The 9961-nt window shown below is 35.0% G+C and overlaps 1 protein-coding gene across 1 annotated transcript in view; it reads right to left on the reverse strand.

Annotated features, from left to right (window-relative positions):
- LOC109433196 (LIM/homeobox protein Lhx6-like) overlaps positions 1-9240 on the reverse strand; it is an 811403-nt gene extending 802163 nt beyond the window's left edge. The window contains exon 1 of the mRNA XM_062860812.1: positions 7863-9240. The gene's annotated coding sequence lies outside the window, so the exon portion shown is untranslated. The remainder of the gene's footprint in view (positions 1-7862) is intronic.
- Positions 9241-9961: the final 721 nt, after the last annotated feature.

The following is a 9961-nucleotide window of genomic DNA, read 5'->3' on the forward strand; positions in this document are numbered from 1 at the left end:
CTCCCGGAGTCATAAGACGTTTCAAGGTATTAAACGGCTACGCAGTCTTCAATACGGAAAACGAAGTTTATTGATTGCGCGACATTTCGACACTGGGGTTTTGTGTCATCTTCAGGAGTAACTAATTGTTCGTTTTTGGTCTTATGTTTCGTCTAACTGTAACTGTCTGGTTGTTTTGTTGTTGGTACATGACAATTTTCGTTTGTCTAGTTTTGCAACGGACTACGCTGTTGGCGCAAATCTACTTCTAGCAACCCCCTGCGTAGCCCTGCAGTAGACTTCTCAGTCGATCCGCCAAGAGAAAGTCTATAATTTTACCATCAATTACTAATCAATTACTGCATCAAGATACAAAATCAACATTTTTGAATTCTTTAAAAGCTAGTCAATGCTATTTGTATTATACAGGGGATGGCCAAAATGTTTGGGATAAGCAACTTTTTTTTCTCTCACAAAAAAAGTTCAACAAGCTATAACTTTTCATAGAGTGCATCAAAAAATCTCAAATTTTGACTGTTTGACAACCTATTATGTGTGCATCATTGGTACAAATTTGGGCTCGATTGATTAATATTTCGCGAAGTTAGAACCGTTCGGGTAAAACACTATTTTTCAGATAACTCATTTTTGAGCTGTCATATCTCGGAAACCAGTGAACCGAATTGAATGAAATTTTGAACGTACACTAACAAAATGTAAATGCTTCACAAACTATTAAAACAAAGGTACTTTTTAAACGTTGAAAAAAGTTATCATGGATTGACACTTTTTGGATTTTTCTCGAAAAAATGTAATTTTTTTACATCAAAGTCAATAAATTTTAGTGTTGATATCCAAAGATTTTCCCCTTCTGTTCTCAAGTTATCTGTTATCAGATATATTAGAGCCTATTTAGATTGAAAGAAGAACACATTTAGTAATTTTTGTGTGGTATTGTAGGTTTGGCTTATTTTCCTCTATATGGGTAAAAATTTCAATCCGTTATAACTTAATTCGCCGTGAGAAAATATAACATATTATAACGTCGTATTAAGTATCAATATATTGTTGATAAACTTTAAAAAATTCATTCAATTCGGTTCACTGGTTTCCGAGATATGACAGTTCAAAAATTAGTTGCCCAAATAATATTGTTTTACCCGAACGGTTCTAACTTCGCGAAAAATTAATCAATCGAGCCCAAATTTGTACCAATGATGCACATATAATAGGTTGACAAACAGTCAAAATTTGAGATTTTTTGATGCACTCTATGAAAAGTTACAGCATGTTGAATTTTTTGTGGAAGAAAAAAAGTTGCCTATCCCAAACATTTTGGCCATCCCCTGTAGATGAGTACCCGATGTACTGTAACCCATTAAAGACAAATTCAAAAATTTAGTTTCTGACAGCTTTTTTCAAAATTGAACTGTTAGAACCCATTGTGGCACGCTTATGAGTTAGTACCCTCTTCCAGGGTATCTTTTCCTATTTTCCTACCTGTACGTATTCCCATCCTTATCCTATTTTCCTTCCTTTCCCTCAGGAAGATAATGAAATAGGCTTTTATTGTGGCGATAGCACAAATGTCCCAAATGGAGGTTAACATGCTTCTGAAGCCGGCCTTCCGATAATGGGTGATACCGTAATCGAAGAATACAATTCAAAAACTGAACTTGAAATAATCTCCTGTCCAAAGAACTTCTTTCGTAGAACTTTTTCGTAAAAACAAAACTAAAATCTGACAATTTTCCATCCGTAATGCATCTTGACGAAAATTTTGGGGATAACTCGGAAAAAAACTGCAACCTTTTTGCAGAGTTTTTCCAAGAAATCTATACCACATTCTCGGAAGACGATCGTGACCGTGACTATTTTGCATTTTATCCAGAATTTTCCAGGGATATTGGAGTGAGTCAAATCCACGTGAAGGAAATCCTAGACGCCCTAATGAACTTAGACGCGTCCAAAGGTCCTGGCCCGGATACGATTCCACCAATTTTTATGAAAAAATTAGCAAAAGAGCTTACTTCTCCATTATTTTGGCTTTTTAACAAATCACTGGAAACTGGAATATTCCCTAAAATATGGAAAAGCTCTTTTTTAGTACCTATCTTTAAATCCGGCCGAATATCTGATATACGTAATTATCGTGGTATTGCCCTCATCTCTTGCATTCCGAAACTTTTCGAGGCTATTGTCAACGAAAAGCTTTTTCTCCAAATCAAAAATAGAATCACTGGAGCACAACACGGCTTTTTCAAGGGTCGCTCAACAACAACAAACCTGCTTCATTTCGTTGACTTTTCCTTGAATGCAATGAATAATGGAAACCACGTAGAAGCTCTTTATACGGACTTTAGTAAAGCATTTGATCGCATCGATATACCAATGCTGCTTTTCAAACTGGAAAAAATTGGATTTGAGCCAGGCCTTCTTAAATGGGTTGAATCATACTTAACAGACCGCCAACAAATCATTAAATTTGATGAAACCAAATCGAAACCAATTCAAGTCACTTCGGGTGTCCCTCAAGGCTCTCATTTGGGACCCCTTCTTTTTATCATGTACGTAAACGACATTTCCTTCATTCTCAACAAACTGAATGTATTAATTTATGCCGACGACATGAAGCTCTTTCTGGAAATCAGAAATGAAGAAGACATCAATGTATTCCGCAATGAAATAGACAAATTCTACAAATGGTGCAAGAAGAGCTTATTAGAACTGAATGTAAAGAAATGCAACCTAATATCATTTAGCAGAAAAAGAACAACACCATATATTTCAATCGCTTTAGGAAATCAAATTGTGGAAAAAAGTGATAGAGTTAGGGATCTAGGCGTAATATTAGACTCTAAGCTAACTTTCGTAGACCACTACAATACTATCATTCACAGGGCGAACAACATGTTAGGGTTCATAAAACGGTTCTGCTACAACTTTCATGACCCATACACAATCAAAACGCTTTTTGTGTCATATGTAAGATCAATCATGGAATACTGCAGCATTGTATGGTCACCATTTTCAATCACACATGAAGAAAGACTCGAATCTGTACAAAAAACAATTTCTTCTATTCGCTCTTCGTAAATTAGGTTGGACTTCATTTCCTCTACCATCATACAAAGCACGCTGCATGCTTATAGACATACAAACTTTGAAAGAGCGACGTGAAGTAGCAATGGTTGCTTTCGTAAATGATATCGTTTCGCAAAGGATTGATGCATCTGAAATCTTATCGAAATTAAACTTTTACATTCCTTCAAGGTAACTAAGAAATCGAAACTTATTTCATACAAACCATCACAGAACTAATTATGCCAAATTTGGGCCTTTGAATCGAATGATGGATATTTACAATCAGCATTGCGAAACAATCGGCTTTACAATGTCTCGGTAAAATCTAAGAAAATATTTTAATACCATTCGAAATCGCAACACATAACCAGGGTATTCAATCTAAATTTTAATTTTACACATAAACTTTTTTCTTTTCAAAATATATAAGAACATTAGAAGATAAGAGAAATGTGTACAAATATGTGTACTAGTCTACGCTAATTGACGAAATAAATAAATAAATCTGGGGGGAAGTTGATCACTTATATATAAAATCTAGTACAATGCATATGACTCCAAACATATATTTCTATTTTAAAACATGTGCTGAGTGGACTTGTTTCGAGTTTCGTAAACGAAATTTTTGACAGGAAAATTCTACATTTTGTAAAACATAAAGGGTGGTCGGTCAAAATTTGGTCACACCATTTTTTTTATAAATTTAGATTTCGTACACCAAAACAGCTTATTTTTGGACCAGTAGTGGTACATTATATGTGGCTTATACCATAAAATTTTCATCAAAATCCATTAAGTATTGGTTGATATATAGATAAAACCAAGATAAAACCAGCCTTTTTAAAATTTTGTACAAAGCGCTCCATAGTAAATTTTCGGCAATTTAAGGACAGTTAAGCACAATTTTGATTATAGCAATACTGCTCCGATTCTTATGAAAATTTTACAGTATAATACTATTATAAAAATATGTTCTTAGTTAAATTTTGAGCCATTTTGTATGAATACTCTCAAAGTTGTAGCAGTTTGAATATGAAAAAATCTGACCAGGTGCCACTTAAAAAAATATAACTTTGTAACGGCTAGATAAAATTGAACGAAATTTTTACACAACATTTTGACATGCATACTTTACGAACAGACACATTTTTATTGAAATCTGTTAACTTATTCTTGTTATATAAATAAAGCAGTAAAAATGTGTTCTTATTTTTAAATCCTCTCTGTACAAAACTTTAAAACTGCAGATCTCAGGATTCAACAATATCTCCGCAAATACTAAACCGATTTTTATGAAAATTGTATGGTATAAACTGCATACAATGTACCATTACTGGTCCAAAAATCAGCTATTTAGGTGTACGCAGTCTGAAGTTATAAAAAAATTGTATGACCAAAATTTGACTGTACCACGCATTATTTAAATGGCCAAATTTGAAAACTTTCACTTCGGAATGAAGTGGGTAAACCGACGACATAACATTGGAAGATTATTGAACAAACTAAATTTGATTATGCTGAATTTGAATATGTTCTTATAAATCTTACAACTGGAGTATTTTTCATGTTAAAAATATAATAAAGTTAACTAAGTTACAGAATAACTCACATTAAACGCATAAAGGTAGGCAATTAAAAAAAATGTCTTCCTTTCGCAAACATATGTTTTGTGTTTTGTGAGTCATTTGATATACAAGACCTTGTTGGAAGGCGATTTTTTTAGACAGTATTTTCACCGAGTTTTAATACACATCCAAAAAGGTTGATTTTTTTAATGTAAAACCTGTCACAATTCGCATAAAAACCTTTAAAAATTCTTCAAATTTATTCACACAAGTGATTTACAGGGGGTGGTCAAAATGTTTGGGATAGGCAACTTTTTTTTCTTTCACAAAAAGTTCAGTATGCTGTAACTATTCATAGAGTGCGTTAAAAATTCTCAAATTTTGATTGTTAATCAACCATTGGTACAAATTTGAGCTCGACTGATTAATCTTTCGCGAATCTACAGGGGATGACCAAATGTTTGGGATAGGCAACTTTTTTTTCTCTCACAAAAAAGTTCAACAAGCTATAACTTTTCAGAGTGCATCAAAAAATCTCACATTTTGACTGTTTGTCAACCTAATATGTGTGCATCATTGGTACAAATTTGGGCTCGATTGATTAATTAAAAAAAGTTATCATGGATTGACACTTTTTGGATTTTTCTCGAAAAAATGTATTTTTTTTACATCAATGTCAATAAATTTTAGTGTTGATATCCAAAGATTTTCCACTTCTGTTCTCAAGTTATCTCTAATCAGATATATTAGAGCCTATTTAGATTGAAACAAGAACACATTTAGTAATTTTTATGTGGTATTGTAAATTTGGCTTATTTTCCTCTATATGGGTAAAAATTACAATCCGGTATAACTTAATTCGTCGAGAGAAAATTTTACATTTTATAACGTCGTATTAAGTATCAATATATTGTTGATAAACGTTAAAAAAATCATTCAATTCGGTTCACTGGTTTCCGAGATTTGACAGTTCATAAATTAGTTGTCGAAATAATAGTGTTTTACCCGAACGGTTCTAACTTCGCGAAAAATTAATCAATCGAGCCCAAATTTGTACCAATGATGCACATATAATATATAGATATTAGATATATGCATATTATAGATGTAAATAGTTGTATCAAGTTGAGATTTTCAAGAGAGGATGCATGTTATAAATACCATTAGCAATTACTCCAACAATTCAGCACGGCAATATGGTTATGAGGTTGGTTGAACAAAATTTCCTCTAATTTGAACAGAAATTATTTCCGTCGTTTTCCACAGATTGTGCCCTTCTCTAGAGTCTAAAAAAACTCCTTCATAATTTTCAAGAAAATAAGAACATGGTTACATCAGGTATCAGTAGGTCAGCTCCAGAGGCACGTTCTCCTTCATGGTTACATTGTAGCTCCAGTAATTGACACGGCAGGCTTTTATTAGATGATAGGGTAAACGCAGCCGAAAATGAGTCTTCATTGGTCATAATAAAAGCTTCATGAAGCGATTCATGACTAATACAGAGGAGAGATAATATGATCGGGAGAAGCAAAATTTTCACTTTTCAAAAAATGGTCAATTACAGCTTATTTTTCTAAAAGTGCATCAATTTTCACTGTATGTTGATCAACAAGTTGTCGATCGATGGTCCAAAATTGAGAAAGATCAGTCTATTGTTTATAAAGTTAAAAAAATTCTAGAGAAATGCTTTTCCTAAATTGCCCGCTATCAAACTTTGAACTGTAATATCTCCGGATTCAATTAATCGTATCCAATGAAATTTTGAGAAATTATAACTTATATATTGAGCTACGAAAAATATTTGATTTAATAAATGTATAAAATAAATAAAAATCACTTCTCGTGCATATGTTTTGACCAAGGTGCTTCTTATTTTGCCATTCCCGCACGAAACATACGCAATTGGACATAATAGATTCCGCACCTGAAGAATATTATCGAATAAAGAGTAGTTTTTTATCTATTTTTCGCCAACGCTACGTTTACTTTTAAAATCTAAGATATATCTCAGGTTAAAATCTTGCATTATACTTTTTCAATGTTTTCTTTGGTTTGTCTTTTTACTGTTACTTCTTTCTTTAAAAAAATCATGAACATAAGGCATCGTTCCCATACTAAGCATGTACGCCATTATCATCCTACTCAAAACAAAGGAAAAAACCACAGTTTGTTTTATTTCTTATTTTTTTGTTAAAATTAAGAACTTTTTATCTATCTTTATATATGTAATAGATTCTTTACTTCAAAAGACAATTATGTTGTCTGAATCGTAATGTGTATTGTTAAGTTGATCTTTTTAGCTATTTTTGGTGTAAGTTAGGTTTAAATTAAATTGTATTTAGCTTTAATCTGTAGATCGCGTTGATCCCTGGGATCAAATAAGAAATGAGGAAATAATGCTATTCGTGTACAATAAGGACTGATCACTTTATAAAGAGGACAAGTTTGTTAGGCTATAAAAAGAAAACGCGCCAAAAACTAAAGTGCAAAACAAAATAACGATGGAACCCATTGCAAATTTAGCATAACATTGATGTTGGAAATAAAACCTTGCATGTATCTATTCTCAAATCCGGTGTATAACGAGAAGAAGTTGAAAATAATAAAAAAAACAATATTTTTTTAGAGTCAAAAAGTTGCCATAACGGAGCAGAAATTTCTTACTATGACCATCATTATGGATTAAGCTTATAATGAAGAATTCACTATTAAAACATATCTTTCTTCTGCATAATTTAGAAAGCGATTCTGTTCTTCACTGGAAAAATTTTGTGAGGAATCCGTAGTGTTATTGCTGCATGCTGGATGCTGCTTGGTGCATTATTACTGACCAACTATTGAGCTTTATCCTCAGTAGAATAGTATTAGATTCCAATACATTATAGAGTTGATGATAATGTAAATTTTAAGTATGTTTAAAGTTATGTATAATCTTGAGGTATGTTTTTTTTTCTTATTGGCGTTTAATGAAAACCACTTCAGTAACATAACAAGGAACATTTCGTATAATGTTATATCTTTCGTATATTGTTGAATTACTGCTGAAAGTTTGTTTTGCAACCGTTTTTTTTTTTGAAAAAAAAAAGCATGCAAAAGGATACCGCACAAACAAGGTGTCCGCTGCATAAAATGAACAGTCTTTAAAACGATTTAAATCAAATTAAAATTTTGCTTATGAATACTATATACACATAGCTTATTTAGTTTAACAGTTGATAAATAACAATAACTTACCTAAATTTGTCTTAACAGCAAATGTAATCACAAGCTTTTATGTTCTATACAAACTTCACAGTTTTCAATCACTGACCCAAAATAACTGTACACACTTCAGCATCTATTGCAATTCTGATAATGGCAATCAATATTATTTGCTTTATTTCATCCACACTATTTGCGCCGGAGCCACTGAATTGCTTTCAATTTCCACCGAACGTCTGCGAAATCTCCAATTTCATGCCAATTTTCCACTCTTCCACTTAATACCAATCAAGCGGTTCAATCCACCAAAAGCGACCATCTATCACACCGCACTAATATCACTTAGTTTATTACGCTCTCCCACTCTCGGAACGTCACTCTACAGACTGCAGATCTCCGTCGAACTCCCAGTTGCCAGACGGCGCGCGCTATCAGACGCAATGTGCCCTCCTACTACTGCTGCTGTTTCCACACTTATGGGTTATTGGTGCTCCACCAGGACTGTGACTGTGAACTACGCGAACTGACTGTAGCAGCAAAACGCCAATACATCCTTTCACCTCGTAATCCGAACTGGAAATGATGATGAGCCAAAGCTGTGTGCTCCGCCGTGGGTCAGAGTCCCGACGATAAAGGCTGGCTTCCCGAACAACATCTCCAGTCGGGACGAACCGACGAACGAAGCTCTGTCCCGATGATGCTCTGAGTATCACAGGCAGTCCTCTCCGCGACAACGATGGCCGATGGCGACGACCACGCTCAGTTATGGATGAAAAAACCAAAACAGAGAGCGAAAATTGGGTTGTTTTCCACTGCTGTGCAGCCCGACGAAGGATTCGACCCACTCTCGGTGTGCTGGCGGGGAGTCCTCGGCGCCACCCCCGCCCGGACCATAACCATTGACATAATTGTAATTGGATGAATATTGCCGTGTTTATGCTTTCCATCCACCCACGACCACCACCCATCGCGCGCGCACCGTCTCTTGCGGAGGGTGGTGAGCTGGGGGTGGTGGGTGGCTTGAATGGGTGGATGAGAGAATGCTCACGTGCGCCGTGCGCTCTCGATCTCGCTGTGATGGCTGAGGCTGCTGGTTGATAACGTGGATGGATAGCTAGCTAGAGCTGTGGATTGCGTTCTGGATTGAGGCAGCACGCCGCCTGGTTTTTGTCGTCGGACGAGGGTTTCGACGGATAGGGATCAAAACAAAACTGCATGCGATGCATATTACACACACTATTTGAGGGGGCAGAGAAAGAGAGCTTGTGTTCGGGAATTTTCGTATAACAAGCATTTGCGCTCTATAATGATGGTGTGTATGATAGGTACAGCAATATGAATAGAGTTAGGATTGCGTGTTGCAGGATTTTCAGAATGAAGTGAAAGAACTTGTTTATTGACATCAATTTAGATTTTGTTGTGGTTCATCAAAGGTGCTGTAATAATAATCCAAAGTAGAGTTGCGAATTCTGCAAACCTAAGCATCTATTCTCCAAGAAGAGTGGTTCACAACAGCATCTGATCCCTACATTAGGGGCGGCTAATCGGCGTCCAAGTACCGGTGGAGCGTCCATAAATGACGTAGCTTTTCAATGCGATTATTAACACCCCATCCCCCTCGTAGCGTTTCGTCACAAATTTTGATACCCCCCTCTACAAATGACGTGGCTTGTTGAACAACCCCTACCCCTTTTCTCAACAAAAATAAAAAAAAAAACTTCTACCTTAATTCTGATTTCAATAGAACAGATAGATGAAGTACTAGATTTGTAGTAATGAGCTGAATTTTAGTATGGTGAGAAGGTCAATTCTCCGTTTCTGCAATGAAATGGTGCAAAAAGCGTGGGTTTATGATTCCTTGCCTAATTTGATGCTGTTTGAGCAAAACTTTGGGTAACAGTGTTGTTATTTTCTCCATTTATTGCAACATAAACAACATAGTAATACAAAGTTTTGCTCAAACAGCATCAAATTAGGCAAAGAATCATAATACCCAAGCTTTTTGCACCATTTCATTGCAGAAACGGAGAATTGACCTTCTCACCATACTAAAATTCAGCTCATTACTACAAATCTAGTACTACACCGAACGTGTCCCATTTCAACTTACATGTTTAACGAATATAAGGGAA

The sequence above is a fragment of the Aedes albopictus genome, chromosome 3 (assembly GCF_035046485.1).
Source record: "Aedes albopictus strain Foshan chromosome 3, AalbF5, whole genome shotgun sequence".
NCBI lineage: Eukaryota > Metazoa > Arthropoda > Insecta > Diptera > Culicidae > Aedes > Aedes albopictus.